Source organism: Coenobita brevimanus, chromosome 51 (assembly GCF_032717465.1).
Source record: "Coenobita brevimanus isolate Jiangsu-jjx chromosome 51, ASM3271746v2, whole genome shotgun sequence".
NCBI classification, from domain to species: domain Eukaryota; kingdom Metazoa; phylum Arthropoda; class Malacostraca; order Decapoda; family Coenobitidae; genus Coenobita; species Coenobita brevimanus.
Window position 1 is genome coordinate 12843535 of NC_137004.1, and position 21872 is coordinate 12865406.

The 21872-nt window shown below is 44.6% G+C and overlaps 1 protein-coding gene and 1 pseudogene across 1 annotated transcript in view; both read left to right on the plus strand.

Moving 5' to 3' along the window:
- The window catches only part of LOC145400089 (uncharacterized), a 212063-nt gene that overhangs the window by 94588 nt on the left and 95603 nt on the right, over positions 1-21872 (plus strand). The gene's annotated exons all lie outside the window — the stretch shown is intronic.
- Positions 14239-14351, plus strand: LOC145400330 (5S ribosomal RNA; annotated as a pseudogene).

Below are 21872 nucleotides of genomic sequence, written 5' to 3' on the forward strand. Positions count from 1 at the left end.
TTTCACTCCCCTGCTAACTTCACTTCCACCCACATCTTACTCTCTTTACCTCTTTGCAGAACATTTTCTTACTGTCCCTCCATTTTACACTCAAATTCCTTCCAAGTTCCTCATCCACTCTCTTCTTACTCTCTCTTACTAATCTTTTCACCTCTCTCTTTCTTTCTACATATAACTCTCTCTTCCGCCTGTCAACTTCTTCCACGCCCCTGTTTCTCATCCATTCATTGTATGCTTTCTCCTTTTGTGCCACAGCCTGTCTCACCTCTTCATTCCACCACGCTGTTCCTTGCACCCCCCTCCGTCTTCTCTTCATCCCACACACCACATCACATGCTCCACATATTTCTTCTGTGAATATCCTGCACACACCTTCCACGTCCCCCATCCGCTCTAATTCTTATTTGCCCAATCGTTCCTCCACTTCTCTATTATATTCTGCCTTTTTCTCATCCTCTTGTAACCTTTCCACTCTCCTTGCAAATACTTCTTCTTCCCATCCTTCCCTTCTTCTATTTCTCCATCTTATTTGGATCTTGATTCTGGCCACCACCAAGTAGTGGTCAGAAAGTCTACTCCCTGAACCTCTATAAGCTCTTGCATCCATTACACATCTTCACATCCTTTCATCCACACACACACATAATCAGTCATTGCTTTCCTACCCACCCTTCTCATCACTCGCCATGTACTGTATACCTGTGGATCATTTTGTGCCTGAAGAGGGTATTGGCTATCACCATCTCCCTCCCAGGACAAATGTCCACTAACACACTGCCATTCTCATCTATCTCAGTAGGCACACCCCACTCATCAACTATTCCATCCACCTTCACATTCCCTACTTTACCATTCATATCACCGATCAAAAACACTCTCATTCCTTCCAAACTTTTCCATGCACACTTCCACATTTGTCCAGAACTCTTCTATCACTCTGCTTGCACGATATTGCGTTGGCGCATACACGCACACAGTCGCCCACATTTGTATTCCAACTATCAGTCTTACCCACACAATCCTTGACCCAACTGATCCATACACTGTTATGTTCTTCTTCCATCTTTTACTCACAACCATACACACTCCTTCTTTTGCCCTCTCATTCTCACCTACTCCTGCACATATACCCCATCCATACTCCCATTCTCTCACACTCTCACCTCTCCATTTAGTTTCATTTACTCTACATACGTCAAATTTCGCACCCTCAAGCACCTGGACAATCTCTCTCTCTTTCACATCATCATTTGCACGTCTTACATTCCATGTTGCGATTACCATGTCCTTTGTCCGGTCCTTGGTCATCACCTTTTGGTCAGTCCTTGTCCGAGGCTTCTTGTTTGTCTTTCTAGTTAGTTGTTTTCCAGGGAGGGGCACTAATCCTCCACCAACCCTTATAGTTGTCTTGTACAACAAGCAGGGATACTGGGGGAGTATTCTTGAAAACCCCCCCTACCCCAAGGGTAGGCTCGCACAGTGCGCTTCATCACAGTGCGCGATTCGCATTGTGCCGAGTGACCAAAAATTATAACCAAAAACCTTGGATGCACAAGTTTATCTCACAGTACGCGAGGTAAAGGCAAGGAGTGGCTCAAAAATGCCATTTTCTATTAGTACGCAACCACTCCTCACACAACGCGTCACGTGTCGTCATGTTGATATGCAGAAATTCCAGGGCATTCTACTGTGCAGGTTGGGGTACAAGGCAGCGGGCGCACCATAACAGTCCTGGCTCGTGCACAGTGCGGATCCACTCTCTACAGCGAACCTGTTGTGTACAACATGTGGCATTTTTTTTTGCTGCTCCATCCTGACCTGTACTTTGCCGCACCATGGCTCCAACCTCAAGAGTTAAGAAACTTCTGATGCATGCCACCAAGTTAGAGATCATTAAAATGAAGGAGGAGGGTCAAGGAAACACCGCCATCGGGAAAGCCCTGGGACCAGCTGAATCAACAGTGAAAACAGTGTGGAAGAACTGTGATGCTATAAGGGCTCTAGTGAAGACATATGGTGCCTCTGACCTAGACAGCCGTTCACGGGTGGGAATTCGTGCGATGATACTAATGGAATGGTATCTTGCCACCTTCATAATGAGGAAGGAGACAGAAGGTGTTCCACTGAATGGAAGACTTATTCAGAACCAAGCCCAGCTCTTTTACAAGGCAGCATCTCACAAGTTAAATGTGGACAAACCTTTCAAGGCATCGGTTGGATGGCTAGACCATTTTCTCAAGTGGAAGGAACTCCATCACGTCAAAGTGTCTGGTGAACATGCCTCTGTCAACGAGCTGGCCGCGAGGGACTATCCTGCGATATTTAGAGCGCTTCTTGAGGAGGGACAGTACACCAAGGACCAGATCTGCAGCGTTTATGAAACATCGTTATACTACAAGGCCATGCCCAAATCAACTTACATCGCTTAAAGGCAGAAACAAGCCCCTGGTCACAAGCTCCAGAAATGTAAGATGACAGTAATGTTCAATGTAAACCTGTCTTGGAGCCACAAGATGAGGCCAGTTGTTGTACACACAGCTTCACACCCAAGGTGCTTCAAAAACCTCACGAACATGGACGCAAGTGGCGTGTACTGGTACAAGTCTGCAAATGGTTTGATGACTGGGAACATTATGGCAGACTGGTTAACGAGGCACTGCGTCCCCGATGCCAGGGCCAAGTGTTGGGAACTGGGCATTCCATTTAAGATGCTTTTTGTGCTTATCAATGCTCCAAGTCACCCTCCATACCTAGAAGATCTGCACAAGGATTGTCGTGTTGTTTCTGCCGCCCCGCACGACGTCACTAGTGCAGCCACTGGATCAAGAACTGATCGCCACTGTGAAGCACTTCTACTATAAGCAAGTGTACGACTACCTACGCAGGAAGACCAGCACACAAGAGGAGCTTCATGCCCTACAAGAAGATCATGACAAAGACCTCGATGAGGCACCTGCTCCCGTTCCATCTCCGCCAGCAGCTGTATCCCGACCCGCCACAGGTGCCATAACTGTTGAGGCATTTTGGTGTAATTTTACAGTGAAGGATGCAGTTGAATTTCTTCTACAAGCCTGGCACCAGAGTACACCTGCAACAGTGAACCATGCATGGCGAATGCTCATGCCTCACTTATGCACGACCCAGGAGACGGCCATTCAACCACTGACCGAGGCTGGGGCAGCAGCACAAGCTGTACCAGGTTTCGAGGACATTACATTGGCAGACATACGAGAAGTGCACACTGCTAATGAGGAAGTCTCCCGAGGAAGTGTTGCAACGGATAGATGAGGCTGACGCAGAGCCCGACGCCAGACAGAGTCAAGTTGATCAGCCTAGTGTGTTGGAGGGCAGGACTGAGCTGTGTATGTCAAGAACAAGCAAGATCCTTGCTGCCGTGGATAAGCTCAAGGAAGAGGTGAAGGAACAGGAAGTGAGCATCCTAAGAATGGAGGAAGTTCTGGTTGGTATCGACAAACTCTTCCGTTTCTACACAGACAGGCACAGGCAAGAAATAAACAGAAGACAGACATTCATAACGAGTTACACACAGCGGGCTCAAGTTAGTGAAATTGGGGAACCAGCTACATCATCTGCTCCTGTTCCTGTTGAGGATGAAGAGGATGCAATGTCAGAAGTGTCAACATTGGACCTCGAGGGATTTATGGCCGAAGTGAGTGACTTTGAGGCTCCTGGGGAAAGTGCTCAAGAGGAGTCTGTGGAGGGAAGTGTTGGTGCGGTGGGAGGTGCAGCGCGGGGTGCGGCACTGTAAGTGTTGCTGCGCTTCGGAGCCCCTGTTATTTAAGTCCATCAGGCCTGTTGTCTACTGTTGTTAAGGTGACTGCCCATATATTTTTTATTGTAGCTATATCTGTAGTACAATGCTTGAAAAATATGACCTTTATTATGTCTCTAAGGGCCAAAAAAATGTCAAGGTATGAGGGGGTACTGCCAATATGTAATTTTTCCCAAAAGATTATGTATTCACAGTGTACGAATTCACAGTGTGCGAGGTCGTGGACCACCCAATCTCTCACGCACTGTACGAGCCTACTGTATGTGACACTGGTTCAACCACAGCACCCCTTGTGTCCGCCAAAGTAGCAAGCGGCTTGGTGAACGCTTCCCAAAGTTTTTTTACGACTCTGGCGGGAGGCGAACCCGCGCTCTCCAGCATGCTAAACGCACACTCTACGACTGTACCACAGAGGCTCCTATATACGGTATATATATATATATATATATATATATATACAGTAATCACTCTAATATCTGGACGCCCAATATCCGAACATCCCCACTATCCGGACATAAGAATGTTTCATACTGTACTTTTTTCCATGCTATACTTACCTCATTTCACTCTTTAATGTCCTTTATTGGTGTGAATAGGGTGTTAGGAGCTATGCATGTGCAGTAGGAAGGTGTTTTTCTGAGTTAGGCTAGGTTAGGGTCCATAAGTACCAGTCCAGGAGCCAATCACCAGAATGTTTATTATTGTATGAACCTACTTCTAAACCCTCGTTTTATGTTTCTCTTGCATTTATTTCAGTCATTTATGTGCCTTATTGGTGTGATTTGGGTCTTAAATGGGTGCTATGCATGTCCAGAGGGAGTTGTTTAGGTGTTTCTCTGAGTTAGGGTCCATAAGTACAAGTCCATAAGCTGGGGCCCAATATCCGGACAGAACCAATATCCGGACCTACCTATGGCTCTATTACGTCGGATATTGGAGTGATTACTGTATATATATAATGCAAGGGGTTTCTTCAGGACTGAACAGATTGTCTAATGGGAGCCCCCACAAACTAGAAAAAGATGCCACCTCTCGCCAGATAACTTAATGTAAAGTGCAAAAGTGGGGTCAACTTGAATTACCCTCTGTTATACAATTTTTGTGTTACTTTACTGAAAATAAGATATTTATTGATTTATCTACATATAATACTGGAGGAAAAATGGTTTCTTTATCAAAATACTGTATAAAAGAAACAGAAGGTTCCCTCCATCTCAGTTTAGGGACAGCCTGTATGTGTGTATTGTGTTGCCTGAGTATTGATTGCTGTCGTGTTTTTAAGTGGTGAATGTACATTTGTAAGGAAAAATCGTAAATGGGTATAACAAACTTGTATCTTACATAGCAAATGAAGGAAATGTGGTACTTAAACAATCGAAGATTGTATGAATATAACGAACGTGTATCTTACATAGCAAATGAAGGAAATATGGTACTTAAACAATCGAAGATTGTATGAACTCACTGAGCTCATATGGAGGCGCTTTCTCATGGGCAGCGTGGCGTAGTTTGTGTGCCTGCTGCCAGGGGCCAGGGCGGCACTGATGATGTGTATACACCACACTTGACGCTCGCGCCTTTTGAAATCAACTGATAAATCCGGAAAATATAGTGCCGTGGTCAACTGTGCAGCTAAAATATATGTGTAAAAAATAGATTGTAGCAGAAATGAGACGTATTCTCAAAGCAAGAGGAATACCACACCTTTAAAAATTCGAGTCGCTGATCTTGGCCACGTAAGATCCCGGCCATACTATTACTAAATGTATAATGAACAGAATCATTTCAGGATTTGCCATGTGAAAGATTACGATCTTTGGAAACTGTATGATAAATTTTTTCAACAACTGAGATTCATAACACTTGATAAAAATGTGCTGAATGCAAAAACACACAATAAGCTGTAATGGCTTTCAGTAAACTCTATGAAGAACATTGCAGAGTAAATCTAGTTTAGAGCATCAGTAAAATATCTAAGATGAAAATAATACTGGTACAGTAGAAGTCCGATTTTTCGGCATCTATGGGACCAGGCAAGTGCCGAAATATCAAAATTGCCGAATTATCGAAAACCCTACCCACTCAGTACCTTATATGTTTCGGTGAACACTATCATCATTACTCATATCATTACAAATGTGTTTGGAGAGAGTACTGTATACTGTTTGATACTGTACAGTACTGTAATGAATACAGTACTATACAGTACACCCTCATTATCGACGTTTTTTTTATTGACGGATTTGATTATCGACGTTTTTTTTGTCTCCTGGGAGTTAAATTATTATTATTAAAAAAATAAAAAAATAAAGAATTGTATTGGCACCTCCTAGCAAGTTTGCGCGCCATCCTGCCAGGTGTCTCTGGCTGCTCGCAGCATGTTCCCGCCGACCCAACAAACAACAGCATCAGTACACGTTTGTCTGTTGTTCTCATATCGTGTTCGGTCACATCTATCGTGCTTTTGCGATCATCAAGGCTCTGAAGCGCCCTTGTAACACTCCAACTGGAAATAAGGCAGCTAAGAGAGCAAGGAAAGTACTTACCTTGGAAGTAAAGAACGAAATATTACAAAAACTTAGAAGTGGAATGAGCTATGCAGCGGTTGGTCACGAGTATGGCATGAATGAGTCCAGTGTTCGTGGCATAAAATGGAGAGAAAAAGACATTAAAGATGCTCTGGCTTCTTGCACACCAGGATCGGCTAAAGTAACGATGCATGTGAGAGATGATGCCTTGGTGAAGGTGGAAAAGGCACTGAATATTTGGATTGAGGACTTAAATCGTCGACACTTGCCGCTAGACTCCCAGTTCATCTGAAACAAAGCAAAACAGCTCTACGCTCGGTTTGCTGGTGAAAGCAGTGGTGTTGGTGAAGATAATGGTGATGAAAGTGAGGCAGGTGAAAATAGTGATGATGGTGATGAAAGTAATGACGATGGTGATAGGCCTAGTAATGTTGGTGCTTCTAGGCAAAAGAAATTTGCAGCCAGCAAGGGCTGGTTCGAGAATTTTAAGAAAAGGTATGGCCTACATAACATTAGGATGACTGGTGTAGCAGCTTCAGCAGATCAGATAGCAGGAGAATCGTACCCACGTGACTTTGCTGAACTTATAAGGGAGAAAGGGTACAGGCATGAACAAGTGTTTAATGCGGACGAAACACGCCTGTGGTGGAAGAAAATGCCTAAAAGAACGTACATTTTGAAGAAGGAGAAAAGTGCGCCAGGCTTTAAAGCAGCAAAAGATCGTGTGTCTGTGCTGTTGTGTGGTAATGCAGAAGGACATATGATAAAACCCATGCTCCTGTATCATTTGTTATAATGTTAAAGACGAGTTGGATTTTTTGTCAATAAAGGATATTTCTTGCAAAAGTTAGGTAGAGATTAAATATGAAATATACGAGCATAAGGAGAGTTGAATTTTCCTAAAAGAAGATCCTATTGAAAGCTAGGCTAAGATTCATCTTTGATAGCATAAACTGCCATACAGTCGTGAAAATTTAGGTCTGGGAGAAATGGAATATCAAGAATGAAAGGAAGCTCTTGAGAATGAAAGTAAATAGGAGAGCGTGGTCTCTCTGGTATGAGCTAGCAGCACTGGCGTGTGTTGTGAAGATCGGTGCAAACAGCTGATCTAACGTAACACTTGCCCCACACTCTCAGTTATTAGAATGTATAAATGACCACCACTGCTGCTTTCGTTTTTTTTTTTTTTTTTTTTTTTTTACACACTCGGTTATGTAAACATATGGATGGCTACAACTGCTGGTTTCGCCTTTTATTTTTAGATGAAGTGAGGTGTAAGTGGAGAGAGAAGTGATGATACAGCAGCCATTACAAGTTGAGGTCCAGTGTACGACCACTATGCATCAACATCAGAGATTATGCTATTTTTTCCATAATTCTTTACTTAATATAAGTAGTTTTATTATGATATACAGTTTTTCAATTGCCTAACTAATTTATTTCTAAGAAACACTAAAACTAAACTCCATATTACATACGAGTGATTGAAGGGATATTAAAATATATAAATAAAGGGTACCTGACCAGACGAAAATCGGTATCGACGGTTTTAGGCATCGACGGGTATCTTAGGTACCTATCCCCCGTCGATAATGAGGGTGTACTGTACATGAATATGAAAAATAAAGAAATTAGTGAACATACTGTATATAAATGTAATGGTACAGTAGGCCTACAAGTTCACATGCACTTACCTAAACTTATAGTAGGTTCCTTATTTACATATGTACAATAGAAGGGGTTGATTGGAGTCTGCTACTACTGGAAGAAGTCCACATCTTATGTGTACGCTTCTTGCTAACACCAGTTAACTTTCCACACGTGGAGGCCATTTTCAAAGCACGCAGATGTTTATACTGTTCACAACACACGGCTGGTCCACTCAGGTGTTACAAAGCTCCTGTCTGATGTTACGGTGCTTACAGCACACTCTAATAGTAATTTCAGAGGTATTTCGGTACGAAGTTCACAAAGCACACAGAAGAATCAAGAGAAGTCGGCAGCAGCACGGCAACAACTCGGAAGAATGGCGGAAGAATGGTGAAACAGATTCTCTTTCCCATGCTAGACTCACTACATGTTTGTCCTCTCTTTATGCTATAGGAGAAAGAGCTAGCCTCTGAGCTTCATGGCAGTGGTAGACTCGTTCCATCACTTTCACTATCTCACTCACTAAGGCGGGTAAAGGCGGGTAGCTAGCTGGCGAGCCTCATGGAGAATTTCAAGACTGACGAAAAAAATCGGAGAATCTGCCGAACGATCGGAGATTTTCGTAAATGGGACTATTTCTCAAAACTGCCGAAATGTCAGATTTGCCGGGGAATTGGATGCCGAAATATTGGACTTTTACTGTATAATGTTTTATGCATGAGTAATAATCCCAAGAGGAATTATTTTAAAGGAAGGTACACCAGCTTTGAGCGGGAGGTGACCCCATTCTATTTAGTGATCCGGCAAACACTGGCAACTTTCAGGAGTTTGTGGGGGCTCATGTTGTAGCCAGAATAAGTTATAAGGCAGCCTCATTCCTTAACTGATTAACGGAAACTACAGTAATCACTTGTTTATCCGGACATACTACAGCTAAAGGTATGTCTTGGTAGTGGCAACATCCGGATAAGGAACACTATTCCCCTACTATACTCAGACCCTACCTATACCCAACCTCCACTCTATATCTAATCTATTTGTACGGTACCCATGCTTAATATGGCAGCGATTTCTGGTCATTCAGGCATATTTAGACATCAAAACACACACAGGAATTTCCAGATTAATGCTGAACACCAAGAAAACCATGCAGAAAAACCACAGAAAACCAAAAAACACCCTACCTATACACTACTGTATGTACAGTATCCCTCCTTATTTTGGCAGTGTTTTGCGGTCATTCTGCCATAGTTTGACATCAGAACATACATATGATTATCCAAAATAATTTTCAGCACCGAGAAAATCATGTAAAAAGAAAAAACACTTAAAACCAAGAAACACCCTCCCTTTACACTATTGTATGTACAGTACCCCTTCTAATATTGGCACTGTTTTCAGGTCATTCTGCCATATTTTGACATCAGAACACACATGGGAATCGTTTTGTTTCAGTTTTAGAGGCTCCAACATGCTTCCATGCGTCGGTCTTGGTCACCTAATGGCGGCTCTCCATGCTGCATGACCCATTGCAGCCTCCCTGCTCAGTCCCATAACCCTGAGGTCGCACTTAACGACCTCATCTCATGTCATCCTCAGTCTACCCCTCATAACCTCACCCCCAGTATTAACACTTCTCATCTTCCTCTTCCAATTATCATCCCCCATCCTCTCCACATGTCCAAACCATCTCAATCTACCTCTCCTCATCACAACACCAATACACTCCAGTCCCATCCTACTTCTCAACTCTTCCATCGTAAACCCAGCCCCCCCAGACCTTGCACGCAGGGACGCATTACACATCCACCAAGTCATTGTCATTTCTGTATGTCTGAGCCTGCGAATATCCTCCTCCTTTACTGCCCAGGCCTCACTACCATACAGCATTACACTCCTAACACATGCTGCATACAAACACCCCATAGCACTTAGGGAGAGTCCTCTCAGTGTCAAGAGAGGCAAGAGCTCCCTGAACTTCTTCCAGTCACTTCTCACCCTAGCCACAGAGTTAGCTCCAGCCCCACCTCCAGCAAACAACATGTCTCCCAAATAACAAAACTCTTCCACACACTCAAGAGATTCACAGCAAGTTCAATCCTTTCATGCCTGACTATCTCCACCTGCTCTCCCCGACACGCCATACACATAAAATCAGCATTATATCGCAGTCTACCTCTGATACCACTACATCTCTTATGCACCTACTTATCACAAACACCATACATCACACAAGATGGAATTACTTCCCACGCCCTTGTGGCAAACTGCTATGCCTGTGGACCAGACAACATAAGCAACATTCACCATAAACACCTTGGACCACAAGGCATACAAGCACTCACCAACATATCAAACTACAGCTACTCACACAACATAATACCCAACATCTGGAAGCATGGCCTTATCATCGCTATCCCTAAACCCAACAAAGACCCCATGTTACCCTCCTCACACAGCCCCATCACACTCCTCTAAAGTCACTGAACGACTGGTTCTACAACTAGTCACACCTCACATTCCCCTAGCCCAGTCACAACATGGCTTTAGGCCACTACACTCCACAAACACCCTTCTTACAGACCTTACACAGAGGGTTTTCGATGGCATGAATTCAGCTAGGCCACCACTCAGAACACTCCTAATCACACTAGACATTAGCAAAGCTTTTGATGCCATCCCCCGCCACAACCTTACAAACAAAATACTCAACACAAACATGCACAATAACACAAAAAGATGACTGGCAAACACTTAGCAGGCAGATGTGCACACGTAACATTTGCCGGTCAATCTTCTAACATCAGAAACTTCACAAACGGCATCCCCCAAGGATCTGTTTTGTCCCCTACACTCTTTAACCTATACATGCACGACATACCCACACCCCACACACCACGATACACATAGCTTCCTATGCAGATGATATAACACATCTATGCACCAAAATGCAAACACAGCTGCACACATCATTCAACCTTACCTTAACACACTACACGAATGGTTCACCACAAACAGACTCAAAATATCCCCAGCCGAATCTACAGTGACCCTTCTCACAAACTGGACAGCAGAACACAGTCACATCCCACACCTCACCATAAACAACGCTCCCCTACCACACACACACACACACAAAATCCTTGATGTAACATACAAGACATCAGTGTCATTTAAACAACACATCACAAACATTAAAAATAAAATAACACCAAGACTCAATACTTTGAGGTCAGTTGCCCATACAACATTCGGACACAACAAAGAAACCACCACCACAGTATACAAACAATGCATACGTTCATTGATGAATTATGCAAGCCGTGCCTGGGCTTCTAACCTCACCAAAACACACTACACTACAACACTCTACAGACCATACAGAACAAGGCCCTAAAAATAATCACAGGCTGCACAGCTATTACACCCACAGACCACCTACATCAAGAAACCAAAGTCCTCAAAGTCAAGGATCATCTAGACTTGAGAGGCACCCAGTTTCTTGCTGGATCCTCCACAAACCCACAACATCCACTACAGTACATGGCAGCACATCCACCCACACCAAGGAACATCAAAACCACACCCAGCACACGATACCATACACAAATACTGTCATCACTTCCTCCTCGTCCACCTCAGACCAGCTTCCAGAAGCATATCCACACTCAGATCACTCGCCACTCCATCCAGTCACTTAAAGACAACACACAGCTGCATGCACGGCCTCCTGACATCCACCCTTCTGAATCCCATCTCCCTCGTGAGGACAGGGTCGTCCACCTGGCCAGGCTGAGATATGGGCGCCATCCAGCCCTCTTAAGCTACTAGAAGAGGCTGGATGACTCCATCGCTGATGCGTGTCCAGGATGCAGCACAGCACCCTATACTATTAAGCACATTATGAATGACTGCATTGCACACAATCACCTATGCCAACAACACAACATACACTCTTTGAGAGCTCTGTGGGAAAGCCCGGTCTCGGCCATGGCCTTCCAAAGGGATTCAGTGCTGTTCAGCCAGACTGCCTAGGGAACAACTACTACTACTACTACTACTGCACATGGCAGTACTGCCACCAACCCTAGATATCATCACTTTTGTTTTATCTTCATTTACCCTTAAGCCCTCGTGCCCCATACCATCTCTCCAATTCCTAAACCATTTCCTCCACCTCCCTTTGTTCTCTTCAATCAAAACCAAATCATCAGCATACAACATTTCCCACGGGAGTCCATTTCGGAAGTCACATGAGAGGGCTTCAAGTACCATGATAAACAACATGGGACTCAAAACTGATCCCTGATGCACACCAAGATCCACGGAAAACTCATCACTCAAATCTCCATTCACTCTTACCTGGGTGCGAGCACCCACATACATAGCCATAACCATCCTAACCAGCCACTCCTCCAAGCCAAGCTTTCTCATTGCCCACTTCACCACCTCTCTAGGGACTCTGTCAAAGGCCTTTTCCAAATCAACAAAAACAAAATACAGATCCCTTTTCTTACCAATATATTTTTCCTGAAGCTGTCAAACAATGAATATGGCATCAGTGGTCCCTCTACCTGGCATAGACCCAGACCGCATCTCATCAATATTCACTCTTTCTCTAATCATACCTTCTAAAACTCTCTCCATTACCTTCATTATCTGATCTAAAAGCTTTATACCTCTATAATTTCCTCTTTCCAGGGCATCACCCTTCCCTTTATATCCATTTACAGTTACACTCTTCAGCCAATCAACTGGGACAACAACATACTCATAAATAATCATATTTATCAGGTCATTGACTAACTAACCCCTATATCTCCTGAGGCCTTCAACATTTTGGCAGTTAATCCAGACACACCTGCTGCCTTCCCCACCTACATCCTGCCTATTGCCTCACTCACAGTAGCAGCATCAATCAAAGGCCAAGGGCCAAACACTGGATCTGTTGGCTCCAAACCTTCCCTGTCCCAGTCAAACTCCTCATTCAACAACCGGCTATAATGCTTTCTCCATGCATCTTTAATATTCTCACTGCTCACCATTACCCTTCCTTCATCATTCTTCACACACTGCTCACTTATAATATCCTGATTATCCCTCTTTATCTGATTTCCCACCTTAAATATCATATTTTTCCTTTCCCCATGATTTAGGTGATCAAGTAAAAGTCTCTGTGACTCAGACCTCACCCTGTATACCTCTTTTCTATCCCTACCCTTGGCAGCCAAGTATTCCTCCTTGCTACCACCCTTCTTCCATTCCCGGAAAAGCCTTCTTTTCTCCTTAACTGCAGCTTCTACACCCTCATCCCACCACCAAGTTACTTTGTGAAGAGAGAACCTGTATTTTTTTCACAGGAAAAATCATCAGAGAAATTACCAATATGCCGGGAATCGAACCCGGGACTCTCAGATGAGAGCCAGGCAGCATACCACTACACCACGACCAGGTAAAAGTTAACTCACGTTGTCACAATCTTGTAACCAACGTCCCTCCGCCCCCACTGTGGGCATCAAGAGGATGAGTTAACCCCCTGGCACTCGGGCAAGATTGTGACAACGTGAGTTAACTTTTACCTGGTCGTGGTGTAGTGGTATGCTGCCTGGCTCTCATCTGAGAGTCCCGGGTTCGATTCCCGGCATATTGGTAATTTCTCTGATGATTTTTCCTGTGAAAAAAATACAGGTTCTCTCTTCATTCTGACTTGCCGTAAGTGTTTGGGATAGATTAAAAGCATCTACTTGCCCGAGTGCCAGGGGGTTAACTCATCCTCTTGATGCCCACAGTGGGGGCGGAGGGACGTTGGTTACAAGATTGTGACAACGTGAGTTAACTTTTACCTGGTCGTGGTGTAGTGGTATGCTGCCTGGCTCTCATCTGAGAGTCCCGGGTTCGATTCCCGGCATATTGGTAATTTCTCTGAAGTTACTTTGTCTTGGTGGTCCTCTTGTCCAACTGCATAATACATCAGTAACTCTAAATAGATTGTTCTTGAGGGCTCTGTACTGTTCATTAACGCCTTTGTTTACAGCTCCCTGTTCAGCCACCACTCCCCTCATCTCGCCATAGAAGGCATCCCTTACTACTTGGTTTTCCAGCTTCCATATTTCCTCCTAGGTACATAAGTCCTCTTTTTCATCACTCGTTCTTGAAGCACCATATCACAAATCAATAGTTTGTGCTGCTGCACACACTCCTCACTTCCTATAACTTTAACATCCCTCACTAACCTCCTATCAGTCCTCCTAACCAGAAAATAATCTATCTGATGCCACGTTGAGTACACCGCTTCCCATCCGATCAGCGAAGTTAAGCAACGTTGGGTCTGGTTAGTACTTGGATGGGTGACCGCCTGGGAACACCAGATGCCGTTGGCATCCCTACGTCAAGTGGGGTTGGTGGAGGATTAGTGCCCCTCCCTGTAAAACAATTAACTCTAAGCCATTGGCCACCCCATTTGGGATACATGGCGTCTGGCAATGGATGGATGGATGGGACTTCTGTTTCCCCCAGACTCATACGTAATTAACCTGCTGTCCTCCTAAAATATGTGTTGCACACAATCATGTCCGTTGCCTCCCCAAACTCATGTATCCTTTCCCCTTCCGCATTCCTTTTACCATACGCACATCCCCCATGTACACCTACATGACCATTTAAGTCCCATCCCAAAACCACTGTCTCATCATCCCGCATACCACCTACTACACGTATTAAATCATCCCAAAATCTGTCTTTCTCTTCTTCATCCAATCCTGTGTGTGGAGCATATGCTGATATAATTGCAGTTATCTTTCTACTGAACAGAATTTTCACCACCTACATCCTATCGCATACTCTTATAACATTCATAACATATTCCACCCATTTCTCCGCAACCATCACACCAACACCCCCATATCCATCTGTCCACACTTGCCAAAACAACTTATAGCAACAGTCCTAAATAAATTTTTACACCAAGGAAACTATGAAAGTAACCTAAAGTTCCCTGCCTAAAAACATTTGGTGGGGGTACTTACCACCCAGTACACTGCAAACAGGCTTCATAAGCCACACACCTCCAGCTGGTGTACGGTTGTCCTATGTGGTTTAGTGGCTAACCTTCGTGCTTAGCAAATATTGAAGAACTCCTCCTCCTCCTCCCTTTCTACCTGCTGGAGGTGGGCGATGAGCAGTGACGTGCTGTGCAGTGATGATGGCCTACCCACCTCAGGAGGACTCTGGAGACACCTGCAAGCCTGCGTCCAACGGAGACTCAGGGACTGTTGATGTGCTTGGTTGCGGGTCTGATGGTGAAGGCAGGAAACAAGGTAGTAGTGATGAGAATGGGCTGGCACTCATGGGGGTTGCAGGCTTGAAGAAGGAGTCGATCCTGGTCTGACAATAGAACCGATGATTCTTCCAGAGAATGACAGCATCCTAGACTCCCTGCAGCTCGATCGCCAGGCTGGGTGGCTGCAACTCCCTGTCACAGTGTGGGTGCTCAGTATACTCCAGCATCCCCTCTAGGCAGCCACGGAGGACACTGAGATGAGGGGGTGAAAGAGTTGTGGAGGGCTGCGAGTCAGGGTCCTCATCCTCGCCGGTCTCTATATCCTCTTTCGTACCAGCAGAGGCAGCAACGGCGATCTCCTCCTCAGACTGGGTCTGATATCCAGGATCGCCGCTGTCGTCATCCAGCCAATCCACTCATGTCGTTGATGTCCACTTGCTGTCCTGCTGTTTGAAGGCGGCAGCGGAAATCATCCACATCAGATGCCTGAGAGTCGTGCTCGGCTTCCATTCCCTGGGGGAGACAAGACCAACCACTTTTTAGGGTTTTCACAGAGACTTCCTTCCACGCATTCGCCCACTTGAACACTGCAGACTTCAGGTCGTAATGCCAAAGATTCTCCAAGGTCTGCTCCCCATGTGTGTCCTCAGCCCCATCCTCGTCCTCCAGCACCATCATCACCTCGTTCAGGAACCTCCAGCAGTACAGTCTCGTGGCAGCCATGATAACACCCTGGTCCATTGTTTGAATCAGAGCAGTCGTAATAGGTGGCAGAAACATGCACCTAATCTGCCCATCATGAGCAACCAAATCCTTCTCAGACGGATGCACGGGTGCTTTGTCCAGGCACGTGAGTGCCTTCACTTGGTCGCGAACGATACCAAGGAGCTCCATTCGATAACGGATAAATTCCTTGACGAAGTGTCTGTGGAACCAATCTCTGATGATCTTTGCGATAAACCAGGCCTTCACAGAATGGTACCACACAACAGTCTGGCTATCCATCAACCCACGGAGACAGCGTTGTTGTTTTGCACGCCCAACAACAACGAGTTTGAGGTGGTGCGTCCTGTTCATATTGGCGTAGCACAAAACAGAGACACTTTGAACAACTTCCAACCAGGCACAATCTTCTTCTTTTCCTCAGCCAGGGTGTTGGTGGGCAAGGAGCGGTAGAATAGACCAGTTTCATCAGTGTTATAGACTTGACCAAGGGCAAGGCCCTCGTCCTTTTATCTGGTATTGCACCTTCTGGCAAGATGGGTCTGCTTCCTCCGCTGTCGCGTCCAAGGCTTCGCCATGTGCTTTACAGCCAGTAAGTCCATGGCGAAGCTTGAAGTGAAAGAACCATCCCTTGGACGCCTTGGAGTAATGCACGTTGTGCAGGCGTGCAAACTTCTCGGTTGCAGCCTTCACCTCGATCCCACGTACTGGCACACTGGCAGCACGTTGCTGGTGAAACTACAACAATGTCGACCAGCCGATAATGGCATGCAGGGCCTGGACCATGAACATCCTCCTGCCCCTACTTGTGCATTCGCCAAAATCTTGTCCATACTGTGTAAGCTTGTCCTGTGACTTCTTGATATCATTGTTGAATGGGCTAGATCATATTCCCCCAGTATGCATCCATGTGGTCCAGCCCGCATCAGCCTTGCTCAGTATCTCATGTTTCTTCTCCACAGTCAGAACCTTCCTCTTCTGCTTCTCAGGTGGTGGTAGGGCCACCACACACAAGAGAATACACCAGAGGATGGCCAACTCCTGAAGAAGATAGGGGACCACCACAAAAGCTACCACATTCACAGCCACTCTTGCAAGCGAGTCACTCAGGCGAGACAAAGATGAGAACTGAGGTACAGGCTTGTTGGCCTTCAAGCAGTACAGCGCTGCCATATCGCACCCCGCGGTTGCATCTGAGCACAGACGAGGCAAGATGCTATAAAGTGACATCTGCATATAACGTTCGCTTCCTTTTGCCCAGACAAGGGTTAGCACGTGATGGCAACAGTGGATGACCAGTACGTCACTGCCTCAGGCAGTGTATGACTAGTGCGGCAGGCCAGCTGATATTGACCATTCAGTAGGGAAGCGGACAGGAACAGGTGGTGGTTAGTTTTTGCAATAATCCCAGAGGCCGGGGGACTCCAGCCGTTTAGTGTAGAGGCGGACGGGTGCAATTACCGTACATTTACTCATGGCTTGCGGTCTGTGTTACACGTGTGGTGGCCACCGGGACCCCTCAGCCAGGAACGACATTCACCTCGTCATTTCAAAACTAACCTTAGGATTTTCTTGAAAATATGCCCAACGTGTTTCCCAGGTGAAATTACATATGTGAACATATCCTAACCTAACCTAACCAAACCTAACCAATTCCACTAGGGCTGCATGGCTGAGGTGGCTGGCTGTGGTATTGAAACGAAAACCCATACAGAATGGAAATGTACTTTATGGTGCATACACACATGCTGTACTGTGCTATCGTATGCATTTATACAGAGATTAATGTACTGATATTGTAATCATATTATGGGAAACACTCTCTCTCTCTCTCTCCCTCTCCCTCTCTCTCTCTCTCTCTCTCTCTCTCTCTCTGTGGGTGTGTGTGTGTGTGTGTGTGTTACATGTCATCATCACTATGACTCCTTCAAACACCCGAAAGCAGAAATAAATAGTCTTACAAGAGAAATATTTGATTCTGCTATGGATACAATAGTATCCCAGGGCCGTCGATGAGCAGAGAGTGCTCACGGGATCCGCTCTGGCTCTGTAGCAGATTAAGACCGACTAAAAAAAAAAACAGTTATACCTACCAATTAGGACTCAACTGGATGCTACTTAGTCGACCGTAACAACAACAAACTACAGTAATCCCTGTACTATCCGGACACCCACTTTCCAGACACCCCACTTACCGGACATTGTGGACCTGGACCTTCAAATCCCAAAAATGGCCAAAAAAAGAAAAAAATCCCCCCAAAAAAACAATTTTTTCCCCTCCCGTAATTTGAAATTGCCGTGCAACGCCGAACAGCTGTTTACACCATGGCCCCTTCACCCCTTCCTTCCTCCCCCCTCCCCTGTCAGGGTTGCCATTTGGTATTTTTCATTACCAAATGTGGGCGAGTTTGGTAATGAAAAATTCGTTTGGTAATGAATCAGAATAATGCATTACCAAATGGATTTTTCACATGTATGAGGATACACAGAATGGAGGTGGTGGATTGTCTGCTCTCTCTGATTAATTTGCTAGCCTACATAGCGTGAAAATAATCAACATGCTGTTAATTATAAGGAGAGTGATTACATGTATTTCCACTTGTATATACGTGTACTGTATAAGTAGTGAAGAATAAATGCTAGCTTTACGAATTTGGTAATGAAAATTGAGGAATTTTGTAATGTGGCTGTTGCGATCTGGCAACTCTGTTTCCCCGTCACCAACACTTCAACAGTTACTGCTTAACTTCGATCGCGAGTGGATGCTTATCACAGTGAATCCCGCACGTGCTTGTTCTTTTTGTGAATAAACTGCAATTCCTCGCCATTAGACCACACGAGAATTTACAGTGTTGTGCAGTGTTAAGAAATTAGAATTTAGAGTGCAAAGGATTAACTGTGGAGTGCAAACTGGCAGTTGAAATTGGCGTGGTGCAATTAATAATGTGCAGTGTTAAACAATTATAACTCTCAGTGCAAAGAATTACTCTAAAGCAGCACAACACTGGATTACTGTACGTGCTTCAAGAGCATTTTCACCACTGCCAAAGCCTTAAGAAGGCGGCCACAGACGTGCTGTAAGTACCCTGGCTGAGGTACAGTCACTTCTGATTCCTCATTCTTTGGTTCCTTTCCATTTATTTCATGCATTATGTCCATTATTGGTGTGAATAGGGTCTTAAATAGGTTTAACCCCTTCGGTACTGGACCTCCTACTGCACGTGACGTGGCGTATCCCAGCTTTTTCCCATGGTTTACTGGTGCAATATTATACCAAATAAAAGTGTCATGCATCTTATGTAACAAGGAACTATTCTAAACCGCTTTGTAGTAGATCTGAATGGAGTAAATTATATATATATCATAATAATAATAATAATAATAATAATAATAATATTATCGTCATCATCATCATCATCATCTACAATAATAAGAGAACAAATTACAAAACTACCATAAATAACTGAGTAATAATGGTGACATACCTTTCTGATGTAGCAACACATCAGATGTATCTATTTTGCAGTCTGGCACCTCTTCTTGCGAGGAGGTTCTCCACTAGGTCCTGGTTGGGGGTCGGCTGGTGCCTTTTGTTCATGCCACACATGGTAATGATCCATTGAGCACAGTCCTGGCTCTCCAGGGCACCCAGGGCAATGGTATGCAGTGTCATTCCTTTTGGGGTAGCTTCCCGACATCTCTTTTGCCTTCCTTTTTCAAAACGCACAAACTGGTGTGTCACTTGGCACTTCAGCCCTTGTACTTACAGTTTTCTGGGTTTTATACATATCCAGTACAACTGCTGCACCCTAGCTATGTTCATTTAGCACTTCATAGCAAGTGTCCAAAATGAACTGCAGGAAATCACGACAGTAGCAGCTCGCAATGCAAAATGTCCATTGAGTATCACACGTAGCATAAAATGAATGCCTATTTTCTTGAACCATGCAAGATTTTTCTTATTTGGTTTGTATGGTTCAAGCAGCTGATCAGCAAGATCTACATTGCCCATCATCTCATTTTACCTTTCTATATGCAGTGGCTTATTCATAAAAACTGTCTTATTTCCAAAGTATGTTTTAGGTTTCTCAACTAATCCTGCATCATACTTTGTGGTTAGCACAGTCACCTCCTTCTTATCCTGCCACTTCACAAGCAGTGTATTTCCTTTCCTTTCAAACAAAGGCTGATTTCTTTCTAACTTTTCTTGCATGACTGTCTTTGGTGGGCCCTTCCCACTTCTCACAACACCAGTCAGCATTGTCTGACGTCGCTCCAGGTATTCACTCAATCTCAGACTCGTGTACCAGTTGTCTGTCACGACATGACGTCCAGTATCAAGTAAATCCTTCATCACGTGCACAACGATTTTCTCTGACACTGACAAGGGTGATGCAGCAGGATCTGTCACAGCAAAAGTATCATTACTATAATATATTTCAAAATTCCATGAGTACCCAGTCCACTCCTTGTCAGATGGACACAGAACAAATGCCTTTATCCCAAACCTTGCATGTTTTGTCTTGATGAACTGTCAGAAGCCAAGACTACCTTTCCATAAAATTAGGGCTTCATCAACTGCTACGTGTTTATGTGGCCTCATCAGTGACTGACTTCTGTCTCTTAGCAAATCTAAGTATGGCTCAGTCCTTGTACCAGGTTGGTTTTTCATTACTGTAGATAGGGGAGAGAACCTCAAAAATTTCAAAATGCTAAAGAATCTGCCTCTGCTTATGACCTCTTTGCAGAAAATAGGCAGCCCTGTATATATAGCACCTTTGGTCCAGTACATTTTCATTCGTGGTAGTTTAGTTATGGCCATTGCCATCACAAGACCAAGAAACATGTACATTTCATCCTGTGTAACCTTGCGCCATTTCAGTCTGTTGATTTTCCCATTTTTCTGGGGATTTTCTCTGAAAAAAACTTCTGATTTTTCATTACACCATTCACAGATAGAGGAAATTACCTCTCTGTCAAAAAAGTATTTGAAAGCATCTCCAGGTGTTGTAAGGGATGAGGGACCTAGCGCAGGATTTATGCCTAAGAATTGTGCAGTGAAGCGTGGTTTTTCTTTCGGCCGCTTATCATTGAAAGTGTCCGACACTAAGCACCAGCCTCCCACCACAACACGTTCCTCAATATCACTCGTTTCGTCACTTATTTCACTGCATGAGAGGTCATCATCACTCTCAGATCCACTATCATCTGGTATAAATTCTTCACCAGAACTATCACTGAGCTCCTCCGCCATATTGAGAAAAAAAAAAAAGGCAGGAAAAAAAAGGCGAAAAAAAAAAAAAAGCTCCCCCCCCCCCAACTGACCACAGTAGGCAACTGATTGGTTGAGCTGGCATGCTGATAGATCTTAGACGTCACAGAGTCCCTAACCAAGAGTTCCCTGTGATTGGAGGAGACCAAAAAGGGGAGAAGCTAAAACAGGACTAATAGGTGTGTCCTGCATTCTGTATCAGTGCCTGGAAGCCTGGGCCAGTTGCTCTGTACTTCCCAGACTCATCACAATAATTTGACGTCTGGGAAACGTCATGGCCCTGCCGACCGGATGGATCATGACGTTGTATTTACGTCATGGTACCGAAGGGGTTAAATAGGTGCTATGCATGTCTGGTAGGGAGTTATCTAGGTGGCTTTCAAAGTCAGGCTGGGTTAGGGTCCTTAAGTACCAGTCCAGCAGGCAGGTGCCCACTTTCTGGACCTGCCTTTGGGTCTGTTACATCAGATAGTGGAGGGATTACTGTATTCCTCTCAAATACAACGACCAGTTACACCTACCAATTGAGACTCAACTGGATGCGACTTAATCTACGATAACAACAACAAATCATTCCTACCAAACTGAACTCCACTGGAAATGGCATATTTGTCCTATCTTTTCATA